The following is a 17,032-nucleotide window of genomic DNA, read 5'->3' as shown; positions in this document are numbered from 1 at the left end:
AAAAAATTAAATAAACAAAAAAGAAATGCTAATAAAAGTAAATAATGACAAAAATATTATTTTTTATTTTAATTAAAAAAGATTTACCGGGACCGGACCGGACCGGAACGGAACGGAACCGGAATGAACCGGTACCGGTATACCGGTACCAAATCATGGTACCGTTCCGTTCTGTGTACCGGTTCAATGTATCCCATCCCGTCCCGAATACTACCGGACCGGAACGGACCGTAATGGTACCGGTACAACCCGTTCCGGTGCCCAGCCTTACCCAACACTCCACTTTGTGGGATTACACTGGGTATGTTGTCGTCTTTTTATCAACTGAGCAGGAAAAGACATTTACATTTAGTTGGAGAATCTTGAGGTATTCCAGATGAATATAAATCAAAGGCACACTAAAATGAAAATGTGTAATCAAATTTTTGGGTTCTCTCTCTTAGCAATTATACCAGAGTTTTTGGTTGCTAATTCTATGGTAAAGATTAGTCTATGAAAGTGTATGCCTCTTGTGACAGCTCTAAACTGTTATTCTTGTCTCCAAGTATCATTTCTTAATGATTCATTGCGCTCTTAATCAACATCTTTGTAACTAAACATTCACAAATGTAATATAGCAACTGCAAAGTTAATTGACACTTTGTCATTCTGAGATATATCAACATTAACCTTGATTCCTTCCAAATCTTGTATTTCCCCCAATGAAGACATTGTTTCCTTAATTTCTGCTGTCTTGAGTGCTAGCTTTTTGATTAACTACAAACCAAGATTTCAAATTATCAAAATAAGTGTGTTTGTTGTTTGATCTTTTTTTTGTCTGGGAGGGTGCTTCCATGCAAGAGGTTTGGATTTTTACCGAGAACTAATGTGATCTTTGCGCTCTATTACTCATCCTTTGTTGGAGCGTCATTACTCTTTGTGAGAATAACATGTGTAGCTCTGGGAGGTTGAAAGTCATGCTTGTGGTCTTCAGAAGGACTAAAGAACACATGGTTCATCAGTTCTTGAAGATGCTGTTGCAGGTTTGCTGCTTTTTTAATCCTCTGCAAGAATTTGTTTGATCACTTTATGTTTTTAGTTCATTGGTGCTTTTTGCAATTACCATCAAGCTCTTTCCGTAGCAGGTGTAGAGTTCCAAACTACTTTCATTTCAGAACTCGAGCTTGGAGGTAAAAGAGAGGATATGTATGTACATCTGTAAAATAGATACAACAAAAGACTGCTGTTTTTGAAGAGCAACACATCTACTGAAAGTACTAACATGATCTCTCTTCTTCTTCTTTCGTGGAAGGAGTCAAGGAGATCGTCTTACTAAAATGAGTGACACTCTAATAATTACTAAATTGATCCTTTTTTTTTCTTTTTGAGAAGAAAGGGATATCATGTTAGTACTCCCTCTGTCCCCAATTACTTGTCCACTTTTGAATTGACACACCTGTTAAGAAAACAATTATTGACATAGTGAATTTACCATTTTACCCCTATTAATTATGAAGTGGATAAATTGAAAATTTAAGATTTTCAAGAAGTTCTACCTTTTTCAAAATTAATTAATTGAGGGTATAATAGGTAAAAAAAAATTGTTCTTTCTTGATTTTGTCAAAAGGGACAAGTAAAAAAAGAAAATTGGACAAGTAAATAGAGACAGAGGGAGTACTTAATTATTTAGATATCTGGTTCTTCAAAATGGCAGTCCTTTTGATAGATGCAAAATCTAGAGAAGGACCGCACCTCAATGGAGTAGGCATCTACCCCACGGAGACAACTTTACTGTCACTCCAAGACTCGGTGGAGGAAAAAACATTGGAAAATAAAGATAATGCATGTATGGAGATCTGTGTATTCACACAGGTATGTCAGTTTATTAATTTTCCTTTTGATCAGTACTTCATACAGGTGTCTCTGTGTGTGATTGTTTGTTAAGGTGAAGCTCTTTAAGGTTTCAAAACGATGAGTCCCAACGCTAAATTTATTACTAATAGGTTAGCTCATTAAAGTTTAGATATTCACAAATTATCTACAAATTGCAATTTTTCTCATAACAATGTGGTGAAATGTTAGTTAAAGTTCATGTAATTCGACTTTAGAGAAACAAAATGTGACAAGCATTTGTGACGAAACCAGGAGCAGTGACCTTTTCTTCGCTATTTTCTGCTTTATTTTTGTTTTTTGTAAGAGAAAGTGGACATTAATGGCTTAACATCTAAATCAGTGAAGCAAAAATATCTGGCTTCTGAAAATGGAGGAAAAGAGAAACAAAATGAGTTTATTCATATCACCATCAAATGACTTATGAAGTACTGCTAAAAACAATACTTCCAAATAGAGGTACAGGGGAGGTCATTCATACACACAATTTTTTTTTTTTTTTTTTTTTTTGCATTAGTTGAGTTCGTTTTAGATCCGTCTTTGTTACTGCTGATACACTTTGTTATCTCTTAAATGCATCATGTTAGGCATTTTTGGACTGATTCTTCTTCCACAAAGCTGTTTTATCACCTCAGCAACTTCATCCATCTGTTCTTCTCTTAGCAATCTTACATTCTCACCAAGACTATTCACCTTCCTCCTCAAATCATCCCCAATTTTTTCGCCAAATATCACTTCTTTTATAGTCTCAGCTATATAACCTCTATGAAGCTTCCCATTTCCATCTCTCGCAATCTCCACGGCTATTCCATTCTCCACAACCGATCTAGCATTCATAGGCTGATCTGAGCAAAAGTTCATGGGCAGAGCTATGATTGGAACACCAAACTCTATGCTTTCAAGTGTGGAATTCCAACCACAGTGTGTTACAAATGCTCCAATACTTGCATGCTTCAGTATTCTTGCCTGTGGAACCCATCCTTCAACTATCCTCCCTCTTTCTCCAATGCGGTCAAGAAAACCTCGAGGAAGTGCCTCTTCATGGTTAACAACTTGTTCTCCTCTTGGAAACCATAAACCCATATGAAATGAACATTGCTAAACTCTAACCCATAAGCAACCTCTTCCATTTCTTCCTTTGTCAAGACACACTCACTCCCAAATGAAACCTACACAGTTGAATGCTCCTCTTTCTTCCCTATCCATTTAATGAGTTCTGTTTCCTCTATATCCCCTGCATCTTCAAGATCTTGAATTACTACTCCAGTAGGCAGAATGTTTCCTTGTCCTATTTCAGAAAGATAATCTATGTACTTTGCATCTATTGCTCTGGAGCTATTCAGCAGCATGATTCTCTCACCTTCTTCCACCACTTCATGCTCAATATGACGCTCTATCTCTTTCTCATAATCCTTTAGATAGAGCGCTGTGAAAGGGAATTCCACCCCTGGTTTGAGCTGTAAATGGCCAAAATAACAACACGTAGCTGCACTCGCATTACAATATCTTATCGCTGGGATGTTGAGACTAGATGCAACCCTTACTGCCCATGGTTGCATTATATCAAATACTAACACATCAGGTTTTTGATCTTTCAGGATTTGGTAAAACTGTGGTTTTTCCATCATGAGGGCTTTGTAGAGGGTAGATTGAAGATGCAATGGGAGGCCATTTGTTGTGTGGTAATGAGGAGGAAGTTCAGGTAAATCTTGTAAATGGAATTCCACTAGCTGAATTGAACAAGAGTACTTGTGTGGGATTTTCTTCTTGATGTAACTAAGATTAATGGGAGTTGAACAAAAATCAATGAAAAAGCCTCTTATCTGAGAGTTTCTTGGCTAGCTCAAGGAAAGGTGTGAAGTGTCCATAAGCCAAGTATGGAAACATTAGACTCTCAAATTTGTTGTTTCATGTTCTACAGCCATGACTTCTCTCTGTGTTGTTTTTCTTTTTGGTGTGTGTGAAAGTCATTATGTAATGAAAGCTCTTTATAGAATTATTAGATACACAAGCACGTGTCCAATATATGTTATTCACTCTGTCTTAATTTTATGTAACACTTACACTATGTTTGGATCATTGTTACCCATTGTATTGTATTGTATCGTTACTATACCTACAATGTTTGTTTTGATTGTTACTTAAAATGTGTTGTATTGTATTGTTAAATTTCATTGTTACGTAACAATGAAAACCCCTATTTTATGGAACAACCGATTTGGTGTGTTTCTATTGTTACTTAAAAAAAATTTCCAATTGTATCTTTACATAATATTTCAAAATACTATTTTACCCTTTACCTTATATTATTTAATTCTAGTCAAACCTCCTACCCTAGAATAATTAAGGATATTTTAGTAAATTTATAAACTACAATACAGTACGATACAATCAAACCAAACAATTAAAATGTTATTAAACAACAACAAACAATACAGTCTAGCCAAGTATTGTATCTACCATACAGTACAATAGAGTACAATATAATACAATACATTATGAAACAATGGGTAACAATAATCCAAACAAAGTGTTAGTTAAATTTTAGAGTGTCACTATGTCTTAATCCTTTTTTATCAATTCCAATAAATTAACGTATTTCTATATTTAGTAGTGTAATATTTCAATTTGTTTGAAATCTATTTATTTTTTAATTCGTTTAAAAACGAATGAGTCATTTTCATTTTAGCATTTTTTAAATTTCAACTTAGCAAGTGGCATGTTTAAAATTACAAGAATCAAAAGTTCTCTTTATTTTCTTAAATTACATATCAAATCAAAATAAGTTATACAAATTGAAAATGGAGGGAGTAATTTAATTTTACAATATTCATTTTATCTTTAATAATATAATTTATAGCCATAATAGTATTTATAATTTATTTTAAATTACAAATTTAAATAGAAAAAAAAATTCATATTTTATTTCAGTCAAATTACATAATACAAATATGTTTTAAATATATTGAAATTGCCCCTTGATCAAAAAATAAAAGTATAGTATTTGAGATTTAAATTTGGAACTTCACGATGGATTTTGAGCCCACTAAACTACTTAATGAATCTTTAGTTTTGTATTTAGAAAATTCAAAATCTATATAAATATAAACACTAAAATTGATATTAAAAAAAATACACTCCATTTAGTCCATATTAAGTAAATTGTTGAGATATGACACATTCTTTAAGAATTTTTTTAAGGATATAAATGAAAGACTATTTTCCACTATTATTCTTTTGATTATTTTCCAAATTAGAAATGTAAAGTAGAAACCTATAACGCCCAACAATTCTCTCGAACTTAATTCACTTATTTTAAATTATGAAAAAAATTGCAATAATTCACCTAATCTGAACTAAAGAAAGTATATACAATGTAATCTTTTACCGAAAAAATGAAATAGAGAGGGGTAGAGAAAATGCAACACAATAGAAGAGTTTGCTCCATCACGTAAATATACACAACTATCATCTACGGTCCATTTTCATTTTCTTCCCTGCTCAAGAAGGGAGATCTAACGTTGAGCGCTGATAGCTTGTAGTGAACATCCCTATTATGAAACCAATTGAAAGCAGCCTTTACTTCTCTACGTACAAATTTGTTTATTTTCCTCTTTAACTAGGATAAAGACAAAATGTAGCCCCACAGCTAAATAATTACTCCTCCCTCTTTTTCAAAATATTAGTCCTACTTGCCATAAATATTTGGTCATTAAAATATCTTGTCTTAATAATGAATCAAACGAACGTAACCAACAAAGATTATGATAAAGTGGTACGGAGTCGCCTTTGTTAGAGAGTGTTTTAGTCGGGCTTCAATATAAATATCAAATATCGGGCGAGAAACCAAAAAGAGAATCTAAATTTAGTCGGATTTCAATATGGATAACGGACACCGAATGAAAAACCAAAAAAAAGAATCAAATGGACGTAAAAGAAATTGATAACACATACTCCTTATATAAAATTTGGAAACTGTAATAATTTTAGTTCAACAATACTATTGCTGAGATGATAACTTTCATATAAAATGCTCATATGAAAAGTCCCTATTAAAGTATTTTAAATTTAGAACGAATCAATCGATCTGATCTACAAATCTATTCTAATTATCAACGAATATCGCAAACTTTAGGTGGAATGAGGATTATAATTCTTTCTACTTCTCGAGGTATAATGACAAATCGAGAGGCTAGACTAGAAGAAATATGTGGATTTTTTTACGTTATATTTAATACTATTCTTTATAATATCCAATTTGATATCGAAACTACCTATTTGTGAAAAAGAAAAAAGAAGGGAGAGAGGGAGTTGTCTAATTGTCTGAAGTTTGAGCTTCTTTTTACAAGATGACAAGTAATGGGAAAAAAGATCAAAGATTAGAGGTTTAGTTTTGTTTGCTTTACAACAGCTCTTTACAGTAAAAATTGTTTCTTTTTTCAAGGTGAAAAAGTTTAAATTTTTACAATCTTTATGTGCTTTACTGACATTTCTGTGTGTATGATTTAGGCATATTTCCTATCTGGGGTTTAGTTTTGTTTGCTTTACAATAGCTCTTTACAGCAAAAACACAATAAAGATTGTTTCTTTGCTCTGCTATTGGAAGAAATATAAGTAGAAGAAGAAAAAAAATGGTGTTTTTCATTAATATGGAGATGGGGATTGGGATATGAGATTTGGTTGTTATATCTCTTGCTTCTTTCTGGTGCAGTTGTAGGGCAGTGCAAAGAAAGGGGGAAAATCTTGGGTACTAGTGATAGACTCAGTATAATGATTCACCTAAGAGCTAAAACTTTTTTGTTTGTTTATGAAGTAATGAGCTTAAATGAAGAAGTGGGGATTCATATAGCTGACTCCAACTTGTTTGAGACTAAGGAGTAGTTGTTGTTGTATGTAGTAATAAATTGAATTTAATCTCTATTGTGTAATAGAAAACATCAATCGCGGAAACTATAAGGCTCTTGATGAGATGAAGTACAGAAATGCTTACTTCCCACTGATAAAGAAGAAAGACCTTGGGAGGAAGGGGATATCAATGTCTCTAGGTATATAAATCTCATTGAGTGCTTGAAATGATCCGAACCATAGTGATGTTGCATCTTATGACATCTTCTCTCAGATCATTCTTTCATGTTCATTCCAACGGAGTTGAACAAAATCATGTGCTGTTAGATGGTTTATGGACTTTTTTCCATCGAGTTCACTGATTGGAGCGTTACATATCATGATGCTTATATCTTTTGATCTAGAAGCCTTAGTTGAGTGACGAGGTCACATTGAGCTCGACTTTGTTCTGCAGGAACTTTAGGAAGGCATTTTTCACAAATGACACTAACTGAATTCCCTGACTCTTGATATTCTTGACCTATTTTTTTCTTAGAGAAGTCCCTTTAATCGTCGGTGCGGGAATGTTCAAACATGCCCCCTAGGAAAACTTAGGAGATCTTTCGATCGCACAAAATAATTTTAATAAAGTCATAATAATATGCTTTGTTTCTTATGCCAACTTCATTGCATTATACATTATGCTTCTCGAGGGAAGAATATATTCTTTTTGGGATATTGGGAGGAAGGAGGGGCAGTTTCAGTTATGATAATGTTGGTCAATTCATGATGCTCCCTCCATTTCAATTTGTTTGGTTTACTTTTCGTTTTAGTCCATTTCAAAAGAATGTCTCTTTCCTTTTTGGCAACTCTTTTCAACTTTCCACGTGACATGTTTAAGACCACAAGATTAAAGGATATTTTGGTACCTTTAACATATCTTTAATTTAAGACCCCAAGATTCAAAAGTCTTCGAACTATGTGTCAAATCAAAATCAGACAAACAAATTGAAATCGAGGGAGTTGATATTTTCACAAGAATCATGCATATCTCCCGGTGCATTTAGATCGATTAGTCACTCTAAGCATCTTTCTCTTTATAATCATTCATTTTTTAACCTCAATTCTTTTGTGGACCAGCTCGGCCACTGATGAATTACAAAGTACCTCTGGTGAATGGTCCCTAAGCATCTTCCTTCTTTTGCTAATAAATGGACATCAATCCTTAATGGACAGTGCTGGCAATAATGATGTGAAAGATCAACTTCACTTTTCTACTTCAGAGATATCAGAAAATCAAAGGAAAGCAGATGAGAGTATGAAGGCCTGGAAAGAGCTCTGCAATATATAGGGCAATATGATTTTTTTATCAAGCACTTGCATATTATTCATCTGTTGGCTACTTGATCTGTGCAAAGACACTGATGTTGAAGGTCGTTGTTAGACTGATATACTCAAGGACATAACATATAGGGCAATAATGGGAATGCTACCGATATGTTACAGTCATCCCAAATCACCAAAAATTCATGGATAGCATACGAAAATCGATAAAATATTATATTTCCTGCTTTGGGGCTCGTTCGAACTTGAAAATGGGTCTGGTTGCCCCTCAGGATGAACTGACTCCATTAATAAGGTTGTAACAGACGTTCATGAAAAATTTCAGCAAAAAAAATTCTGGAATCGTATCACCAAAAATTCATGGACTATAGCACACGAAAATTGGTAAAATCTGGTTTTTCCTGCTTTAGGGATCGTTTGAACTTGAAAATGCGGCCGTTTGCCCCTTGGAACCAACTAACGCCATTTATAAGGTTGTAACGAACGTCCATGAAAATTTTCGGTAAAAAAAATTTCGGAATCACAAATAACCAAAAATCCATGAAATATAGCACACAAAAATCGGTAAAATCTGGTATTTCCTACTTTGGAGCTCGTTTGAACTTGAAAATGGGCTTGGTTACCCCTCGAGACAAACTGGCTCCATTAATAAGGTCGTAACGGACCTCCATGAAATGTTTTGGCAAAAGAAATTCCGGAATCGTTTCACCAAAAGTACATGGACCATAGCACACAAAAATTGGTAAAATATGGTTTTTCCTGTTTTGGGGCTCGTTTGAACTTGAAAAAGCCCCCGTTTGCCCCTTGGGATCAACTGACGCCATTAATAAGGTTGTAACGGACGTCTATGAAAATATTCGGCAAAAAAAGTTCCAGAATCACCAAAAATCCATGGACTATAGCACACAAAAATTGGTAAAATCAGGTATTTCCTACTTTGGGGCTCGTTTGAACTTGAAAATTGACCTTTTTTTCCCTCGGGACCAACTAGTTCCATTAATAAGGTCGTAACGGACGTTCATAAAAAATTTCGGCAATAAACATTCTAGAATCGTATCACCAAAAATTCATAAACTATAACACACAAAAAACGGTAAAAATTGGTTTTTGTCTGCTTTGGCTCGTTTGAACTTGAAAATGCGCTTGTTTTCCCCTCGGACCAACTGACGCCACTTATAAGGATGTAACGTATGTCCATGAAAAATCTCAGCAAAAAAAGTTCTGGAATCCCGAATCACCAAAAATTCATGAATTATAGCACACAAAAATCGATAAAATTTGGTATTTCCTGCTTTGGGGCTCGTTTGAACTTTAAAATGGGTTCGTTTTCCCCTCTAAACCAACTGGCTCTATTAACAAGGTCGTAACATACGTCCATGAAAAATTTTGGCAAAAAAATTTCTCGAATAGTATCACCAAAAATTCATGTACTATCGTTTGAACTTGATAATGCGTCTGTTTTCCCTTTGGGACCAACTGACGACATTAATAAGGTTGTAATGGACATCCATAAAAAATTTCGGCAAAAAATGTTCTGCATTCTCGAATCACCAAAAATTCATACACTATAGCACACGAAAATTGGTAAAATCTGGTATTTCCTACTTTGGGCTCGTTTGAACTTGAAAATAAGCCTGTTTTTCACTCGGGACCAACTGGCTCCATTAATAAGGTCGTAACGGACGTCTATGAAAAATTTTGGCAAAAAAAATTATGGAATCGTATCACCAAAAATCCATGGACACACGAAAATCGGTAAAATCTTATTTTTCTTGCTTTGGGGATCGTTTGAACTTGAAAATGCGCATGTTTACCACTTGGGACCAACTAACGCCATTAATAAGGTTGTAACTGACGTACATGAAAAATTTTGGCAAAAAAAGTTCTGAAATTCGGAATCACCAAAAATATATGGACTATACCACACGAAAATCGGTAAAATTTGGTTTTTCTTGCTTTGGGGATTGTTTGAACTTGAAAATGTGTCTGTTTGCCCCCTCGGGACCAACTGACGCCATTAATAAGGTTGTAACGGACGTCCATGAAAAATTTTGACAAAAAAAAGTTTCGGAATCCCGAATCACCAAAAATCCATGGACTATAGCACACGAAAATCTCTAAAATTTGGTATTTCCTGTTTTGGGCCTCGTTTGAACTTGAAAATGGGCTCGTTTACCCCTCGGGACCAACTGGTTCCATTAATAAGGTCGTAATGGACGTCCATGAAAAATTTCGTCAAAAACAATTTCTTAATCCTATCAGCAAAAATCCATGGACTATAGTACACGAAAATCGGTAAAATCTTGCTTTTTTCGTCTTCGAGGCTCGTTTGAACTTTAAAATGCACATGTTTGCCCCTTGGGACCAACTGACTCCATTAATAAGGTCGTAACGGACCTCCATGAAAAATTTTGGAGAAAAAAATTCTAAAATCCTGAATCACCAAAAATCCATAGACTATAGCACACAAAAATTGGTAAAATCTGGTATATCCTGCTTTGGGGCTTGTTTGAACTTTAAAATGGGCTCATTTTCCCCTCGGGACCAACTGGCTTCATTAATAAGGTCGTAACGAACGTCTATGAAAAATTTGGGCAAAAAGATTTCTAAAATCTAGAATCACCAAAAATCTTTGTGCTAACACACGAAAATCGGTTAAATCTTGTATTTCCTGCTTTGGGGTTCGTTTGAACTTGAAAATGTGCCCGTTTGTCCCTTAGGACCAACTAATGCCATTAATAAGGTTGTAACAGACGCCATTAAAAATTTTGGCAAAAAAAGTTCTGAAATCCAAATCACCAAAAAATCATGGACTATGACACACGAAAATCGGTAAAATGCGGTATTTCCTACTTTAGGGCTCGTTTAAACTTGAAAATGGGCATGTTTACCCCTCGGGACCAACTGGGCCCATTAATAAGGTCATAACGGACGTTCATGAAATTTTTCGGCAAAAGAAATTCCAGAATCGTTTCACCAAAAGTACATTGACTATAGCACATGAAAATTGGTAAAATCTAGTTTTTCCTGTTTTGGGGTTCGTTTGAACTTGAAAATGCACCCGTTTACCCCTCGGGACCAACTGACGCCATTAATAAGGTTGTAACGGACGTCTATGAAAAAATTCGGCAAAAAAAGTTCCAAAATCCCAAATCACCAAAAATCTATGGACTATAGCACACGAAAATTGGTAAAATCAAGTATTTCTTGCTTTGGGGCTTGTTTGTACTTGAAAATGGGCTTGTTTGCTCCTCGGGCCAACTACTCCTTTAATAAGGTGTGATTGTTTGTTAAGTGAAGCTCTTCACAGTTTCAAGACTATGAATATTGTCCCACCACTAAATTTATTACTAATAGGTTAGCACATTAAAGTTCAGTTATTGGCAAATTATACAACACTTACTACAAGTTGCATTTTTTCTCATATCAATATGGTGAAATGTTAGTTAAAGTTTTCGAGAAACAAATTGTGACAAGTTTTTGTGAAGGGGGAAACATAGCACCTTCAAATATTTGGTCACTGTTACAAGAAAGCTGCAGAAACCAGGAGCAGTTACCTTTTCTTCACTATTTTCTGCTTTGTTTGTAAAAGAAAGTGGACATTAATGCCTTAACATGTGAAGCAAAAATAACTTGGTTCTGAAAATTGAGGAAAAGAGAAACAAAGTGAGTTTATTCATATCACCATCAAATGACATATAAAGGTACTGCTAGAAACACTAGTTACAGAGAGAGGTCCATTCATACACACAAACTTGTTTATTTTTTTGCACTAGTTGATACACTTTGTTATCTCTTGAATGCATCTTGTTAGGCATTTTTGGACTGATTCTTCTTCTCACAAAGCTGTTTTATCACCTCAACAACTCCATCCATCTCTTTCTCCCTTAGCAATTTTATATTCTCACCAAGACTCTTCACTTTCTTCCTCAAGTCCTCCCCAATTTTTTCATCAAAAATCACATCTTTGATAGTCTCAGCTATATAACCTCTATGAATCTTCCCATTCCCATCTCTGGCCATCTCAACAGCTACTCCATTTTCCACAAGCAATCTAGCATTCAGAGGCTGATCTGAGTAAAAGTTCATAGGCAAAGCTATGATTGGAACACCAAACTCTATGCTTTCAAGTGTGGAATTCCAACCAGAGTGAGTTACAAATGCTCCAATACTTGGATGCTATAGAATTCTTGTCTGTGGAGCCCATCCTTCAACTATCCTTCCCCTTTCTCCAATTCTTTCAAGAAAACCTTGAGGAAGTACCTCTTCAAGTTTAACAACATGTTCTCCTCTTGGAAACCTTACAACCCAAATGAAATGAACATTGCTAAGCTCTAATCCAGAAGCTACCTCTTTCATTTCTTCCTTTGTCAAGAAATTCTCACTCCCAAATGAGACAAACAGAGTTGAATGCTCTTTTCTCTTCCCAAGCCATTGAATGATTTCCATATCCCCTACATCATCTTCTTCATTGACAAGATCTTGAATTACCACTCCAGTAGGCAGGATGTTTGATCTGCCTACTTCAGAAAGATAATCTATGTACTTTCCTTCTATTGCTCTAGAGGTATTCACCAGCATGACTCTCTCATCTTCTTCATCCACTTCAACATCATAGGGATGCTCTATCTGTTGCTCATAGTCCTTGAGATAGAGAGCTGGGAAAGGGAATTCAACTCCTGGTTTGAAATGGAAATGGCCAAAATAACAACACATAGCAACACTTGTAATGCAAAATTTTATGATTGGGATGTTGAGACTTACTGCAACCCTTGCTGCCCATGGTTGCATTACATCAACTACTAACACATCTGGTTTTGTATCATTCAGGATTTGGTGAAGTTGTGGTTCTGACATCATGAGGGCTTTGTAGAGGGTAGATTGAAGATGGAGTGGGAGGCCATTTGTTGTGTGGTAATGAGGAGGAAGTTCAGACATGTCTGGTAAATGGAATTCCAGTAGCTGAATTGAACAAGAGTACTTGTGTGGGATTTTCTTCTTGATGTAACTAAGATTAATGGGAGTTGAACACAAATCAATGGAAAATCCTCTATCTGAGAGTTTCTTGGCTACCTCAAAGAAAGGTGTGATATGTCCATAAGCTAAGTATGGAAACATTAGAACTCTCAGCTTTGTTGTTTCATGTTCTATAGCCATGACTTCTCTGTGTTCTTTCTCTCTCTCTTTCTATGTGAAAGGGTTTGTGTGAAAGTGGTTGTGTAGTGAAGCTATTAATAAAATTATTGTGTGTGTGAAAGTGATTGTGTAATGAAGCTCTTTATAGAATTATTGTGTGTGTGAAAGATAATTGTCTAATGAAACTCTTTATAGAATTACTCCCTCCGTTTTAAAAAAAAAAGACATAGTTTGACTTGATACAGAGTTTAAGAAAATAAAAAAGATTTTTAATTTTGTATCCTAAATTAAAGTTATGTCAAATGTATCAAAATGTACTTTAATCTTGTGGCTTTAACATGCCACATGAAAACTGAAATTGAAGTATTACCCTGAAAAATGGGTCATTCTTTTTTAAATAGATTAAAAAGGAAAGTAATTTTATTTTTTTTAAATGGAAGGAGTATTAGATACAAGAGCATGTGTTGACACGAGTTCAATATATGGTACTCACTACGTCTCAATTCATGCAACAGTTAACACTGATGAAATGTCGAGAATCAATCCAACTTTTTTTATAAATTATTGATTATTGTGATTTATAATACTTTTTATGCAATTTGTACATATATATTACTCTTTTTTTGTTTCAATTAATACCGCCTACTTTTCTTTTTAAATGTATAAAAAGGGAATATATTTCTAAGTTTAGTTATAATTTAATTTTAAAATATTTATTTTATTTTTTAATAAGATAATTTATAATCACGTAAATATGTAATAATAAAGTGATGGAGATAAGAGAAAGCAAACAACTGCCATGCAAAAGTTTAATGGGGCATACCTTTTTTGGATGAGTTTTTTGAGTTTTAAAAGATATGCTGAAATTACCCCTTGGTAGGTAAGCAATTATGTTGACGAAGAGCAATTTAGAATTTTTAAAAAGAGGATTCGAAAAATAAAAATATAATGTTTGAGATTTGAATTTGAAATCTCACGATAAATTTTGAAATCCTCTTAATCTATTGAGTCAATCTCTAATATTGTGCTCAAGAAATTCAAAATATATACACTGAAACTTTTAAAAAATATATCTTATACTTCCTATAGTTCATAATAAGTGATAGAAAAAAAATTAAGGATTATTTTTCACTATTACATTTTTGATTATTTTCAAACTAGGTAATTTACCCACGCTTCGCGCGGGCATAAGTAATTTTTCTATGTTTTTGAACAACCTTTCCACTAATCGACTGTTTTAAGGGGGAAAAAAAGTAAATTTTAGTGGGTTTTTAGAACATTTCAACAGAAATTAAATGATTTGACATTATCACATATCTCAAGAATTGTAAATATATAATTAATGATTAAAAATATCTTGATATCTAATCATTTTTATCTTTTACATAATTTATCATAATATATGTTTGATGATATAATTGTCTTGTTAAAATTGAGTGATGTTTTTATGAAACGACATCACTATTTCAATTTTTTTTACATGAAAAATTATAGAATCTAGAAATTTTATGGTTAGAATAACTCCTTGTGAAAAAAAATTATGTGAAAGTTTTCGATAATCAATATTAGTTATAAAGAAGTTAAGACCACTAAAAATGTACACCAACAACATAAATAAATCTTGTTAGAGACAATCTACTTGTCTAGGGTCAAACGTTCACCACTTTTCGTTATTGTTACTTTGTTACTCTAACAAAATTTATAGAAGGAGAAAAATAAATTTGAAACAACAATAAAATAATATTTTTGACCTTTTTAGAAATTCATTCTTCATTAAATTGCTGCTCTGAAGACCCTTATAGATGCTTCATCAAGGCAACTTTACGACTTTTTCCGAAATATGTATGTATAATTGTTACATTATGAAAGTACAAGACGATCAAAAATGTTGGATTCTATACTCATGTTAAAGAAAATAATTACTCTAACATTAGAAATTAAAAATGAGTCTAACCTAGATAACTCAAACGCTCAGCAATGACTTGGAACATGAAGGACAACAAATCTATGTTAATAGACATATCTTTTGTAGCTTAAGATATTACTTTTATTTAGAGTAATTTTTGCTTCATATTCTTCAAATTAAACTTGCCGAAAATAGTCATAACTCACACCAAAAATATTTAGAAGAGCCGAATGAGAAGGAAAAAAGAAAAATATTAAAAGGACGAAAAGTTTTATCCAAGTGAGATCATATACAAACGGAAAATAATCAATACAATTTTAAGGAGACAACAAAACAGCGAGAAAAAACATACATTAAAGGGAGTAAACTATGGCATATCCAATGATGATAACAAATAATTCTAACCAGAAAAGTTCCTATGTTTTGAAATAACATACCTCAAAAAATTGACTAACACTTCAATCAACTTTCAATCCTTAAAATACTCGTAATATCCACTGATAAAATTTAGTAAAAATAGACAAAAATAACATTAAAAAAAAATGGGCATGCAAAGTTATTAACTCTCAGAAAATTTTCTAAAGAACACCAAAATTGCATCCTTGTATGTGAAGGAATGACGTTGTTGATGAAGAAATTAGAGATTTGTAAGGGATTTTTTTATTCTACCTTTAACAATTTCAGTAAAGAAAATTTGCTTGAATAATCAATTAACGTTTGTTATTTAATCTGTACTAACAAATACTTATAACAATAAATTTGCATAAACATAAACAACAAAGTTTAAAGCATATACTCAAAAACAACAATTAATAATATATACATAAATTAATGACTGTAAAAAACATACCAGGATCTTCAACAATAGAATGAAACAAAATGGAAAAAATCGAGCCCACTAAATGCACAGTGTCCCCTTAAGGAAATTATTCCCCTCTAGTATTCGAGTTTTAAAGGGATAGATCATCTCAAGATAGAGCGATTCTATTCACCAGTGTATTGATACAAACACAATGGTGTCAGTGAGTCATTCAACAGGAGCAAAGTACACAAATATTTAATTGTCCAGAAGAAGAAGAAGAAGTTCAAAAAATTTCGTTGTTTTAAAATGAGAGGAAAGTCCTCTATTTATAGACAACAAAGGGTAGTGTGAACAAATAACTATTGTGTCTTATCGAAAATGTCACAACTCATTGAAAAAGTTACAACCCTTCGGAAAGGTCACAACATTTTATAAAAGTCACAACTTTTCATAAAAGTTGCAACTCTTCATAAAAGTCACAACTCTTCATAAAAGTCACAATTTTTCACGAAAGGGGAAGGCTAGTATTGGAAATAAAATAAATTAAAAAGGAATCATGGTTTGTGGTGGCGCCACGTAGGCGGGCCTAAGGTTCTCTTTTATATATATATATATGATTAGTCTCCCAAAAAAATGTGAAGCATGAACCTCATTAAATTGAAGGATTAGTAAAAAACGAATCATTATTTTTAATATAGTGAACAAATAAAAGTGGAGTAGGGGAGTATTACCCTTTTGTATCTTTACAAACTTTCCTTAAATTAGAAATATCTCGTTTTAATAATGAATCAAAAGAAAGTAAAATAAAATTGAATCACACCTAATAGATTGTATCTCATGCGTAAGGGTGTTTACGGATCGGTTTGGATCGGTTGTTGGTCAAAACCAAAATCAAACCAACTTAGTCGGTTTTAAAAATTATCAAATTCAAACCAAACCAAATATAATATACATTTATCGGTTTGGATTTGGTTTGATTCGATTATTTGGTTATTTACCATACACAAAAATAAAAGAAACAATTCATTCAAAATGTGAAAAAAGTGACAACAAGTTTTAAAACGACTGACTTATCCATTCAAAACGATAAATAGTTAGAATGACTAAAATTACTAAACTTTCGATCACTGAATTTACTATGAATAAAGTTT

The 17,032-nt window shown here is 33.3% G+C and overlaps 1 long non-coding RNA gene and 1 pseudogene across 1 annotated transcript; one reads left to right on the top strand and one right to left on the bottom strand.

The window, feature by feature from the left end:
• Nucleotides 1–78: 78 nt before the first annotated feature.
• Nucleotides 79–1,194, top strand: LOC107060320 (uncharacterized). The gene is made up of 2 exons (XR_001473263.1): nucleotides 79–1,022; nucleotides 1,125–1,194. It is a non-coding gene; the product is annotated as an uncharacterized lncRNA (long non-coding RNA).
• Nucleotides 1,195–11,754: 10,560 nt separating this feature from the next.
• On the bottom strand, nucleotides 11,755–13,204 carry LOC102578963 (beta-D-glucosyl crocetin beta-1,6-glucosyltransferase-like; annotated as a pseudogene).
• Between the last annotated feature and the right edge of the window lie 3,828 nt (nucleotides 13,205–17,032).

This window comes from Solanum tuberosum, unplaced genomic scaffold (genome assembly GCF_000226075.1).
Source record: "Solanum tuberosum cultivar DM 1-3 516 R44 unplaced genomic scaffold, SolTub_3.0 scf00072, whole genome shotgun sequence".
NCBI classification, from domain to species: Eukaryota; Viridiplantae; Streptophyta; class Magnoliopsida; order Solanales; family Solanaceae; genus Solanum; species Solanum tuberosum.
Note: the sequence above shows the minus strand (reverse complement) of the source record. Positions and strands in the feature narration are given on the sequence as shown.